Genomic DNA, 14161 nt, shown 5'->3' on the forward strand with positions numbered 1-14161 from the left:
CAGAGGTAGCAAATTGTGACAGGCAATCCTCCATCTGTCACAATATGCTACAGCTGGACCAGAGATGGGGCAAGGCAGAGGCAGCAAATTGTGACAGGGCAGCAAAAAAGAACACCTAGATGTTAATAACTGCTACCGATAGCAAATTGTGACGGTAGCAGTTTGTAGCATTACACCCCAGGCTGTGGCCTGCTGCCACTCTCCCTGCCTCTGGGCGCCAGTGTGTGTGGTGGGGAGGAATTACCTTCTCCAGGTTCCCTCAGCCATCTGAGCCCCAGGATCTGGGGAGGGGGTCAAGTGTGTGTGTGGGAGGTTGGTATCTAGTTCCTTCCCCCCTCCATGGAAGACTCAGGTATGTGTGTTTAAACCCTACTCCACCCATTCCCTAGGGGACCCAGTGACCTAATGTAGGAGGGGGCTCTACCCCACTCTGCAGAGAAGCCTGTGTGAGCTGTAATTTAAGTCTGGTCTTTATGTACACAACTAGACGTAGGCTTGGGTATTTCCTCCTAGCATAGAAATCACATGCTCCTCTTTACAGAGAAGGGTAGGTGTGTTTACAAGTGTAGCTCACTCTTAATCATATGCGAGAAGCCTGTTTAAGGTTATTGGAGTCTTAGAAATTGTTTGTTTAAAAAATCAACGAGATTGTTAGCACCACCAAGAAATAATGACATCAGGCACTCGGCACTTGTTAATATATTTACCTTTATCCAAAGTATGCCCACACATAAACACCTCCCAATATGCATGTGTAATTCAGCTATTAAAAAGTTCTATTTGCCGAAGGTGAATCCTTTTTTTTTTTGTGGTGGAGGCTAGGAGGAGGAGGGGATGAGTGAATAAGTATCATCGACTTTTGGATTTTTTTGTCTCTTTTTTCTGGTAAGGGGCAGGCGAGTAGATATTTATTCCTGGGCTTGTAAAATATCATGACCATTCTGACGTTTGGCTCTAGCTACACAGATATGCGGAGAGCTATAGCAATACTATATTGCCCAAGTAGAGAAAAAGTCAGAGATTTTCCTCATCTGCCAAAACAAAGGAATTGTTTTTACCTGAAAGCAGTGTGTGTTTGTTTTTGTACTACTGTCTCTGAAGACTGTGATCATGTGTTTTATCTTTGGATTGTTATCTGCTGAAATCCTTATATAAAATCAACTCTAGCCAGCTGATTTCCTGGTTGTCTCCCACTTGATGACAAAGGTAGGAAACATATTGAGAGCCAATCCCAACAGTTTTGAAGGACTGCTGGCTGCTATATTGGCCAGCCTTTTTGAAGTGTCCATGTTGGATAAGCAGAATAAGCAATTGCTTGGGGCCCTGAGCAGCTCAAGAGGGCCACCAATTTGCTTTTTGAAGTGTGGGGTGGGGGGTAAAATATTCCTGCTTAGGGCCCCCAGTGGGCTAGCACCACCTCTGGATAATGTTATACTGAATCTATTATCCTCAAGGATGTCCTGTTGTGTACTTACGTGCACACAGTTTGCTTAGATTTTCATGACCAATCTGAATGGCAAGCAGTTGGTCACTTGACCAAAATTAGATTGTGCTGTTGCCCTACATGCACAGCTTTAGGGCTGTTGGACTACAGTGAGGATATCACACATGGTCAGTGTGTGTGTGTGTGTGTGTGTGTGTGTGTGTGTATATATACAATGTACTGACACTCCTCTCCCTCCCATTCCTGTGGAGTGTATTCTAGGGATTAATTCCACATTATTCCTTATGTTAGTGGGTGATCAAAGGGAAGAGGAAACTTGGCCAAAGTTACAGTGGCAAAGCACTGTTTATGAAGAGTACCATGATATCTCTAATATCCATGCAGCCAATCTTGGTGATTTAAGGTTTCATTCACACTTCCTTATAAAGGGAGTCAAAGCACAGAAATGTTTAGAACAGAACTTTTTTTAAAAGACAAAATAAGTATCATCTCTCCAATCTCATAAATATTTAAGTAAGTGAGCTCCAGAGGGGTAGCTGTGTTAGTCTGTTTTTTAGCAAAATGACGAGAGTCCTGTGGCACCTTAAAGACTAACACATTTATTTGGGCATAAGCTTTCGTGGATAGAAGCCCACTTTGTCAATAGTGAGATAAAAATAAAAATTATGGATTGTTTTGATCTGTTCCTTATTTCTTTTTAGCCCTTAAGAAGAAATCACCCAGTATAACTGTGTGTGATCGTTGACTTCTTTTGTGTTGTTTCAAGTTTACACTGATCACAGTCTGTTGCAATATACATACTAACACTCACAGCAATGGGCAAATAATGCATTAATAAATGTAAGTACTTTTTAAAGAGCGTCTGAAGAAATGAGTTTCTGCCCACAAAAGCTTATGCCCAAATAAATTTGTTAGTCTTTAAGGTGGCACAGGACTCTCTTTGTTTTTTTAAATAAGTGAGTTATTTATTACTGTGGGAGTAAAATGTGGCCTAATCATCTTGTGGATTATATTATTTATTACTGTGGTTGCTTGTTCACTTCAAGTAAAAACTTTGAGGAACCCTCAACTTCCTGTTTTCTGAAGCGTTAGGTTAGACTTTGCCTTTATTTTATAAAGAAAGGAATCTGTCTAGTCCTAATGTTGCATGACTGCTTTGCACTCTATGAAGGCTCCTTTGTAAAAAGGCAATTTGTAAATCCCTTTGGGTTCGTTAGTGCACTATGCTGCCGTCTTCATTGCTGTGCCTGAAACTCAGGTATTTGAGGAGGGAGTGGTTGTGGTTTTTGTTTTTTTTAAAAGCATGATGCTGATGGATAAGAGAATGTAGTTAGAAGCCGAGCTGTTAAACATAGAGCCATGTTATATAAGGAGAAAATGATCAAAGATGACTTACCCACAGAAAAGTGACAGGTCACTAGGATTTGTCCACATCTAATGTAGCATGCTAATTATCCTAATGCTATAGACTCAAAAGGGAGTTATTTAAGAATAGTGCTAATGTTTTTATCGCTACTTGTGATGCAGAGTGTTTTATAAACAGGCTATGAAGTTTTATGGAGAAAGGCAGATTTAAGGTGTCTGTATTCTTGATATTCACAACTTTTCCCTTAATTTTAAAATAAAAGTGGAAGAGGCTCTGCTCCATCCACAGCAAGCACAGGTTATTCTGCAGGAATAACAAAGTCATTTAGAAAGACAGCTGCTACTACAATGTCCACTGTTTTCTGTTCTGTTCCTTTGTTGATGATGTCACTGGCATATTGACAGAAGCTGCGCTCCTGCACTAAACTGGAGCTCATGCAAGAATCCTGGATTAGAATTCTGAAGGCTACAGGGGTTGCTCAAATTTGTGTTGTGAGGAAACTGTTCATTCATATTTTTTAAATCAGTGTTTGCTATATTGAAATAAAAACCAAATTCTCTCTGCTTTCTGAGGAAAAGATTGTGCATTGAATAATGAAAAGAAGCTTAAGCTCTTCATGTTTGCCATGTTCTTTTTTATTTAAGGCATTTACTGTCATAGGCATCTCGAAACAATAAAATAAAAATACAATCAAGTCTGAATGTAGTATTTGCAAAATTCTTAGCATACTGAAGAGAGAAATGCAATTTTCAAATGCTTAAGGTAGAAGTATATGAGGATTTGATATTTTTGGTGCATTTTGAGGTCACAGGTTAGATGTGTTTTGTTACAATACAGTATATAGTTTCATACTGTATTGACATATCTTGTTCTTCTTAGTTTAAAATATTAACATTTGTATTTAATCAGTTTATATATTACTACACATTCTCCCTCCACACGTTTTCGCCATCAGTTAATTTAGTTACAGATGGCTACACTGCATGTGCCTTCACTTCTAATATAAATATATATATATATATACACACACACAAACTCAAGCTTAACATTTAACACAGTATTTTGCTTCATTCTCTTCAATCACTGAAAATGTTCTCATATTTCTGGTGACAGATAGTAGTAAGTCCCTTAATGCATGGCTGGGGGGGAGGGAGGAAGAAAACTCTTGAGCATATGGAGACATCCAGAAAAAAATGTGCATCGTCAGCTATGATTCCATTGTGTGCTTACAGACAGGATCTGAGCTTTTCTTTTCTTGGGAATTTCAGTTTTACAGAAGAATTCTTTGACTTTTAGATGTCAAGATAATGAAGCTTAGCAAATAGCTTGCAGATTTAATGTTGAATATTTGGCTAAAATTTTATCAGTAGACAATACAATTCTCAGAACACTTGCTTTGCATTAAAACAATATTTTTAGCAAATGTAAATAGTAATTTAGCAAATGGTAAAATGGAGTACGCTGTGGATAAAAGATCATTCATATTTGTTTCATCAGTAGCTATATTTTATATCTGACTACTTTGTTTCAATACAGTTAATGGTTTGTCAGCACTATTTCCATTACACAAATACACCCTATATTTAATGATTCAGTAGCTTAGCTGTTTACAATCACATCAGGCAGAAATTTGACATGTTAAATTACATCCTGCATAGTTTCATAAATTTGAGTTGAGGGATTAAAATATGCAGGTTTTTAGCTGTTGTGTCAATTTTCAGGCAGTCTTGAGCAGTTTTTGCAAGGTCAAAAAATTGATTGGAGGAGGTTAATCCTTTATGGACCAAGGGCCTGATCCCTGGAAACACTTATTCAGTGTCATGCTTACTCTCATGAGTATTCTCACTGAAGTCATTTTGCTGGTTGTTATATTATTATGAGATAATGGAGAGTTTGAAAAATAGCTATTGAATATGCACAGGTGCTGGCTTGAATAACTTTTCTTCACATCTGACTTTTTTTCCAGGTTTTTTTTTTTTTTTTGTATACTATATGCCATTAGAATGAGGATTTAAAGAAATATCTTATTTTTAAGAGTTTTATGCAAGTCATTTGGACACAATTTCCTTTGAAAATGTATTATCACTTTTTAAAAAGCTTAAAATAAGTTAATTGAAATGTCCAAAGCTACATAAAATACTAACATTAAACCATTTTTCCCCTTTAGCAATAAAACGATACAACTGCATAAGTCTTGCAGTTCCTTAAATGGCTTTTATAACAATTTTTTTTAGTATAATCACTAGCTGATCATATTCTTACTTTGTTCTCATTTTGGTAGCTATGAATGACAGAAAATATCACTATTTCTTAATTGCACTCAGACGGTTTTTGTTCTGAAAAGCCTTTGTGTATTTTTAGGTTAAAACATAACTTCTGCAATATCTAATTATTTTTGTATATTATTAAATTTGTTCTCTGAAATAGATAATTTGTTGTGCTAAAATAATACTCCAAATATTAAAACTATATTAAGATATAAATCTAAGGAAAAGAGTTTAAAGATCATAAATCAAAGGGAAAACTGACTATTAAAAGATGCTGACATTCATAAGTCCTAGATAGATGACATGATCCTTTGTTAGGGAGCCTTAGAACATAGTGTGAACTTACATATCTTATGAATTGCAATTTATTTACTTATTTAACGCTTGCATATTCACTGAGCCAAGCAATAGTGGTACGACTCGGAGTGCGGGCCCAATGGTATGGAAACCATGGGATTGCACAATTTTTGGATTACATTATTTAGATGCATGTGTATGGACAAACCCTGAAGAAAAAAAATGTATACTGTGCACCAAACTGAAAACTTAAAGGCAATGGCACACACAGCCTTTTCACCTTCGGGTTGCTGGATAGAGTACATTCTTATTTGGCAGTGACTGAAATTTGTTATTTTGATTCTTTACTGAGTGTAAGACATTGTTGCTCTTTGTGGGATTTCTATATCACAGTTGGCACCCCTTATGACTGGTTCAGTGGGGAAGTCAAGGATTGAAGAATGTTTATGGAGGCTGGAATAATTTCTTGCTTATTAGGAATTTAAGGCATATTGTTGTAGCTCACACTTCTGCATATGCTATATTTCTGCTCTGTGTGAATATGGGACTTAGTTTTTCAGTGCTGTCAATATGGCACCTTTAATGTGCAATTAACTTTATATTAATTTTAAACACTTTCACAAAAAGTTATGTATGTCAGTTGCCTATAGCCTAGTAATAATATGGAGGTACTTCTTTTTAAATCAAATGTTCTCAGATAGAAGCTTGGTTTGCAGATTAGTTTAATGACGCTTTTTCCACTAATTTTTGTCATGGATGTTCTCACATATTTACTAATTCATCATTATGACAACTGCATGATGAAGTAAAAGTTGGGCTGTGAAAGTTCACTTTAGCTCACTGTTTGTTCTTGTAAATATTAGTCAGAACAGAATTTTTTAGTGCCAAAATATTAGGATTGTTTTTTTGAGGGCTGTTTAACCTATTGATTCTTTAATTGCTGTAAAATACTGTAGCTGTAGTAACAGTTTTGTTTTAAGTGTATTTGTTGTTACATGTGTGTGCCGGCATTTGCAATGGAAACATGTTCACACGTGTTCTGCTGGTTTTTTAAAAAATATATATATACTTGGGGGCTGCTTTGATGTAAAGACAGAGAGAATTTGTAATCGAGACTGAATATAATCATTTACCTTGCCACAGTTCTGCTGTTTGGTATTCCTCTGACTACTCTTTTTTGAGTATGTCTGGAAGGTACAGTCAAAATGTGTTGCTGTTAGTGCTTATGTTGCAGGAGTCTGAAAACTAAATGTGTATGGCCAAAGGTAGAATTATATTCACTTCGCTTGCCCACTAAAGATGGTGATCTCTTCTGGGGGGGAGGAGAGAGAGAGAGGTCTTTCACTCTCTTGTTCTCAGTTAAGCAGTAGTACATAAAAGTTTGATGTTAATTGCTTAACTGGTGGTTCACATCCTATAGATATTGAAAGGGAAAATGCACCTTCAGCACTGCCCTTTGTACTTGGTATGTAGTGATTACAGTGGAACATGGAAGGGATATTGCCATAATTATATTGCAGCTTGAGTGAAAGAGTAGTTCAAAATAATAAAGATGTCATATTGACTATATCTGGGATAATCGACTATATTTTGTTTTCCTGTTTAGCTTTAAAAAGGTTTCCCTGGAATGATTAGATGACTGGGCAGAGGGGTTCAGTAGGATATGGTATCTTTCACCCCTAGTTCAAATATAGCCCTGGTTAGTGACAAAGTATACCACTATTCTTGGAGTGTAATGTCTTCAGGGCAGAGGTCTCTTCCTGTGTTTGTATAGTACCTAGCATTGTGGGGGCCTGGTACACAACTGGAGCTCTTAGCTGCTACGCTATACAAGTAATAATAGCATCAGTAGGCCCTGATCCTGTTTTGTTGCCTTTGAGAACTACCACCATAAACATATTTAATTCAAATTCGAGAGCTAATGAATAGCCCGTTTGATAGGAGTTGGGTAGCTTCTATCTGATTTTCTTGGGATAAGTTTCCACATCCCAGAAACCATCACCATAATCGACACTGGCGTCTGTTTGCAATTCAGTATCAAAGTCAAGAAATGGCTGGGGAGAGACGCTAAACCTCCCTCTTAGAAATTTTCTCCCCTGCAACCCAGGTCACAGTTAAGACACATTGGGAGGGTGAGCTGGAGAGAATACATTGATATAGTATGTATTTTCTGGCTAACAAAAAAATTTTGGTCTCCAGGCCTATCTGACACTTTTCACTAAAATTAATTAATTCTATATATTTTCAATTATACTGAATGCACCAGATACATTTCTGTTCTGGAGCACAAGCTCGGTCACCAGTTTCTGCACACTGTAAGCTTAAAAAACAAACAAACCACACACCACTAATTACACTTGTGAAGATAACCTTCCCATTGTAAACCTATCAGGGCTGCCTTTGTCTTCAGACAGAGAGCTCCAATGCCTCTCCTCCTCTTGCCAAGTGGGACAGATTGAATTTAACAAATTCTAGTCAGTTTCAGTGCTGCTATTCAGAACCATGTGGGCTGCAGTGAAGTTGTGGAAAAAGCATGTTAATTTCACTTTGCTACAAACAGTCCAAGAAGATAGCTATGGATATACTCAAAAGAGGACCCAAAAATAACTTTGGAGGTGAAGAGTAATGGAAAACACTCCCATGTAGACTCCAGGAAACTCAGGAAGAGAATAGGAGAGATGTCTTCTCTCCCTCAAACCCATCACAGCTTACCCCCTCCTCCAAGACACACAACTTTTAGCAGCTAGGAGGCTGGGAAGAGTTAGAATAGCAGATCCCACCCTCTACAAGTCAGGAGACTGATTGGTGGTCATGGAATGGTGGAGAATACAGCCTCTTCTACCTACACCATCCTTCTGGCTTCAAAGAGAATCTTCACATGAAACACTTCTATGAAAAATGCAGTTCCCAACTAGATTCTAGGGCCAGCATCCAGCACTTTCTTCTGCTTCCTCAATGATTGAGGACCGGAGCTGTAGAAGTGTCCCTGAACCTGCCTCATAGGGACTGACTAAACTTTGCCATCTGCCTCTGGATTGTAGGTGTCTGATATTTTTAAATGCTTAAGCTTAAAGTCATTTTATCTTTGCACCAATTTTCTGAACTATCCCCCTAGTTGTATTTGTTGTCAATATAAAACAGGATTATATATAATTAAATCAAGCTTACTCAAGCAGGAATGAGGACAAACTTAAAGTACCACCTATTTGTGTTCTCTAGTACCAACACACTTTTTAAATGCTGTAGTGGAAATATGTATCCAGAACACCTACCAAATTAATTGCAGTGCACGGAAACATATTGTCCAGCTTGTCGTCTATTCCTTGGTGATAACTTCTAAGAATGGCCAATTACTGAGTGATATCCCACCTGTAAGTGTAAGTTTAAACATAATTTATTTTTAAAAAGGTGTATAAGTCAATTGGACTGTCAATGTAATTCTTCCTAAGCTCTAGACACCATTTTCTTCAAAGTACATTTTTTTTTGCAGTTGGTTGCTTTTGGGGGATGCCTTACATAGGTCTTAGAATGTAGGCGAGCAGCTTAAATTCATCCTCCTGTTTTTCCTGTCTGTCAGAATGAGAAGTAAAGATAATACTGGTGTAAATACTTCTTTGGTAGTTTGTTTGGTGTGTCAAAATGCTATCTGCCCTCAAATAGAATCTGTGTATAAAGGTTACATGGATACTACATAGGATGAAGTTAATATTGCACCTCCTCTTCTCTGAAAGAATGGGCACTGCTTTTATGCAGAAATGCTTGTCCTCTGTTCTCCTGGAATCTAAAAGCTACGCTGAAGGAATGTTTTTAATTTGTTGGCTCACTCTAATGTTCCTATCATACAGGTCAGAAGTGTTTGCTTTAAAGTGGAAGATTGAAGAGTAACTGAATTTACTGAACATGCATATAATTTTCATGCAAATTTTAAGTTTTTAATATTGGCACAAAGGCTTTTTTATAATAGCACTTTCTATTTTTAGAAATTTAGAAACTAATTTTGTTTAAAAAGTAAATCTGACCTCCAAATACAGAAAGTAGTGGCTGTCCTGGAGACTTTCTACACTGATTTGGTAAACTCTGCTTCAGATTCTGATTTTTTTAAAGAAAGGATTACAGTTCTGATATGTGATGAGCAGCTAGTTGAGAATCTTGGTCATCCTAGATTTTTTTCCCCCTGTGAAAATAAAGTACAGAGTTCAAATTAATTTTAACTTATTGGTCGCTATCACTATTGGTTTGCTTACAGTCAGCAGGAATACCCGTAAAGGGAATAGCATGTGTATAGATGTAGGTGTGCATGGCTGTCCCTCCTTGTCAGTTTCCAAGGGAGGCTATGCCCCCTCGCAATCACACCTATCAAGGTAAACTCAAACCAGGGTAATTAGACAGGGCAGGACAATAAGCAGAAAAAGGGACTCCGGCCCTCAGGCAGAGGCAGTGCTTGCAAGGTATCTAGGGGCTCTGGCTCTCAGGTATGGCAGAACAGAGTCAGCAAGCAGTGTAAAGGGGCTCTGGCCTTCTGTCAGGGCAGAACTGGTGAGCAGTCCTGGCATCCTGGCTCAGAAGGACCGCAGACAGATGCAGGCTTCTTGACCTAAGGTGGGGAGACTGCCACCCCCAACTGGGGTTGGTGGCAGGGGGTAAGGGGACCCAGGCCCACCCTACTCCACTGGGTCTCAGCCCAGAGCCCTAACAGTGGCAGATGGGTCTGCCACTGAGTCAGTGGGGATCCAGCCTCAATGCACTGACCTATGTTCAGGCAGCACCACAGCCGGACTATAGTTAGCCATTCCTGGGCTACTTTCTACCCTCCCCTCAAGGTGTACCTGGATCCTGGTGGTGTCATCTGGCTCTACAGGGTTCACAATCAAATGGTAATCTCAGTAGCTCCTCAGCATCTGGGTTGTCTGGGAGGTTGGGCAAGTTTTTGGCACAGCAGAGATTCTCATCCGGTTCCTACTCCAACAGTGGGCAAGAGATGTCCTCCTCCTTTGGCAGCTCTCCCCTAACTGAGCTAGATAGCCTGCCCTTTATACTTCCAGTTCCTGTCCTGCCCCTCTGGTTCTGGCAGGGTGGGTGTGGTTTTCTTGGCCCCGCCCACCAGGAGTGGGTGGTGGTCCCTCCTTGTCAGTCTCTGAGAGAGGCCATGCCCCCTTGCTACAATGGAGTAATAGATTCAGCTGCACAGAATTATACAGTGATATCTGAAGCAGGTACCACAATGCAAAGCTTATAGTGCTCACTTTCTGTTATATGATCAGTACATTATTTTACACATACTGCAATATTAATGTATTTTCAATTTTTCTAGTAGAAAAGACTAACATTTCTCTTTTATTTTTGTTTATAGCATGTTTGAGATGTATCTGAGTACTGAAGCTCACTCACACACACACGACCTACAGAACTGATTTGACTGCCTCACTGAGTCTTGGTGAGTTATCTATAAACTACATACATTTAATAATACTGTGTTACAGTTATAGCTCCTACAGTAGAGAATTTGATGATAAAGTAAGGTGTTTTGATCAGAATGTATAGGGCACAAACATCTGTCTTCGATAACATACACGCTAATTAACACAACTGAGAGTAAGAAAAGAAAATTTCAAAGGCTCATTTTGTGAAAATATTTTTAGTCTGACTATTCATGTGAGTAAGGACTACTCCATGAGTATAGGAGGATTCAGGATGAGGCCCTGTGTTGGGAAAGAAAGTAAACAAATATATGCTGAAGCTACTCAAGGAGTATTATATTTTAAAATTAAACCAAATAAATATCATCTAGCTCATGGACTCCCCCCTCATGGACTTTTCAGTTTGTTTAACATAAGAAAGGTACTCCATAATAATTTATAAGGTTCTGTATAAAATCTAGAGATATTTTTTTCTTTTTGTGTGAGACTCATTTCAGGATTTTCAAGAAAATATATTCCTTTTCGTGTGTTGTAGAAAGACTTCCTGAAGACTAATTATAAATGTGCATGTTTGAGACTTGCAGGTTAAGTATGTAGATAGGTAGATAATTAACTGTTAATTAACTGTTCTTGGAAGACAATGTTGAAAAATTACAGGCTAAACTATGTATATCTGTGTCAGTTATCTTTTACAATTATATTAAGCAAATTTTGGAGAGCAAAAATAATTGTATTTAAAAAAACCAAACTTGTTTCTTTATTACCAATAAATTACAATACCACAAAGACTAAGTGGCATTGTGTGCTATCTTTTTTTTTTTAAACTATTTATTTAGTCTTTTATCAAAATAATTCTTAATTCAGACTCAGTGAAAACTTATAATCTTATATTACATCTTATAAACATATATTAACCTGTCTTTCTTAATTTAAAATACTGTTCCACACACAGAATGCAAAACTTAAACTGTGTGATTCTAGGAAGCTTCTTATTATTTTGATTTCCTATATATAAGAAAGAGAAGATTCTGTAATACACCTGTTTTCCTAAAAATTTTGAGTAATGCTTTCCCTCATTTCAAAAATCAAAACGATTAGTAAGTGAAAATTAGTAAGTATGTATGGTATTTTGTAGTTAATAAAAGGCTTTTTGGTAACATAATTTATATAACTGGTAGTGCAATCATTTACGAGCGGCTTATTTCCAGAGGGAAGTACAAATTTTGGAGAATATAATAAATGTTAATAAAATAAAGTCTACTAATTGATCAAAGCTATAAAGAATATTTGCTGTGCTTAACTTAAATAGTTTGAAGAGGAATATATGAGGATCTTATTGCAGCATATATGTACAGAAACTTAGATAAAAATCTTTTCAAACTAGGCAATAGAAGTACACATGACCATTCTTGGAAATTAAAAATAAGTGAGCAGTTTTGTTTTTCTCCAGATGTGATCGGAATTCTCTGTTCTCAGTGGTAGAAAAATCTGATTTACTAGTATTCAAGAAAAAATAAACAATTACTTGTAGGCCAGTGGTTGAATTAGATGCTTAGCTACAGTGATTTTCACACAAACAGGGTTAGCATGATTGCCTAATCTGGGGTCAGAAAAAAAATTTCTGTAGGGCATGTTGGCAGTGACCACAGGGCCTTTCACCTTTATTTGAAACTCTGAGCAGTTAAGATTAGATCTTCTGTTAAGATTAGATGGTTGCATCCCATAGATCAATTTCCAGCCATTGGAAGTGGGCATTGACCTTTCTGGTTTTTGTGATGTGGAAATGATTGTGATAACATAAATTTAACACTTTGACATCCCTGTAAAATCAAAGGAGACAGATTATTGAAGGAGTAAATTAATTGTTTAAACAAAAGCCTGTGAAAAAATATAAATAAAGTTAATGGGAAGTAGAATGTTTAAAACTGTAATTTTGTAAGCAATATACAAGTCTGTCTCAGGTTCTGAGCATACAGTCTTCACATGTAAAACTCACATTAAATTCAATGGATGTGTTGCATGGGAGCAGCTGCCGTGCAACAGAGCTGCTTATTGTGCTGGAGAAATATGAATATTAAGTTTTATCTGTATAGGACTATTTAAAAGATAAACATCTATATGTTTAAGATCCTCTTAAGTAGCTATATTAAGATGGTTACTTTTAACTTTTTAGTTTAAAATTAATTAAATGAAAAGTATATTGAAATTCAGGGCATAACTGGAAACATTTAATTTTTTAAATATTGGTTATGTCTGAATAATGTGCATTGAATAAGGTTTTTTTATCATATTCCTTACTTTGGTCACAACTTTTTTATATTGACAAAAGCACAGGGCATACACACTTGCAGAAGAAAGCCATCATCATCAGATGAAAGTGTGTGTGTGTGTGTGTGTGTGTGTGTGTGTGTGTGTTTAATTTAGATTGATGGCACTGTGTCATCAATGTTGGAGCCTGGGAATGCTACAGGGGTCAAGAATAGGACAACTGAGTACTTGCATTGTCAAGGAAAATGAAATACATTTACTCAGGCAAATTTTTCTCAGTGCCTGCCCTTAGTCTCCAAACTGAGGATGGTAAAAGATCTACCCAACTCATATCTTGACAGTAAATAGTATTAATTAAATACAGGGCTTGACAATGACACTGATAACTTGGATCAAGGCCAGTAGATTTTGTCTTGGTTTTTGGAAAATTGAATTCTACTGATCTGTTTATCTGGCAGCTTTGCGGTACAGTAAATTAAAGATCCACAGACATGTCTGTATGTTAATGTGGTTGAATTTCTATTTTTATAATGATGCCACAATGCCCAGGCATTAAAGTAGCAGATACTCAAACAGAAAACTAACTTTACTGGCTAAAATACCAAGTGAATTTCAAGTTTATTAGGCTAATGTCTGGCAAAGTGCCATTGCCACCTGATTTGTTTGTTTTTGTTTTTAATATTGTGTGCATTCATGGAAAGTTATACAATTTCTTTTAAAATAAACTTTGGTTTTATTTTGTATCCCGTTTCAGAATGAGCTATCATCACAAAAGTCTTATCAGCTTTAGGCTTGTCTGCACTAGCAGAGCTGCAGCACTTAAGATGCTATCTATGCCGTCCTGCCCACTTAGCGCTGTGTACTCTGGGAGTTCAGTTGGTATAATTGCATCGCTCAGGGGTGTGGATTTTCCATACTCCTGAGTGACGTAGTTACACTGACATAAATTTGTAGTGTAGACTAGTGCTTTAAAAAGAAAGTTACTTATACCTTAATCATTTAAACATTTTTCTAGGATCCCACGTACCTGATCAAAACAATTCCTCTTCGGGACTTTAAGGAAGCTGATGATATAAGTGCATCTTCCAAAGTTTGAGTAGTG

The 14161-nt window shown here is 37.2% G+C and overlaps 1 protein-coding gene across 4 annotated transcripts in view; it reads left to right on the plus strand.

Moving 5' to 3' along the window:
* Positions 1-14161, plus strand: part of NCOA2 (nuclear receptor coactivator 2) — a 256509-nt gene that overhangs the window by 8702 nt on the left and 233646 nt on the right. For all 4 annotated transcript variants that reach the window (XM_067553633.1, XM_067553632.1, XM_067553635.1 and 1 more), the window contains exon 2: positions 10725-10808. The gene's annotated coding sequence lies outside the window, so the exon portion shown is untranslated. The remainder of the gene's footprint in view (positions 1-10724; positions 10809-14161) is intronic.

The sequence above is a fragment of the Emydura macquarii genome, unplaced genomic scaffold, assembly GCF_026122565.2.
Source record: "Emydura macquarii macquarii isolate MOO-44397 ecotype Brisbane River unplaced genomic scaffold, CSIRO-AGI_Emac_v2 contig_1477, whole genome shotgun sequence".
Lineage (NCBI taxonomy): Eukaryota > Metazoa > Chordata > Testudines > Chelidae > Emydura > Emydura macquarii.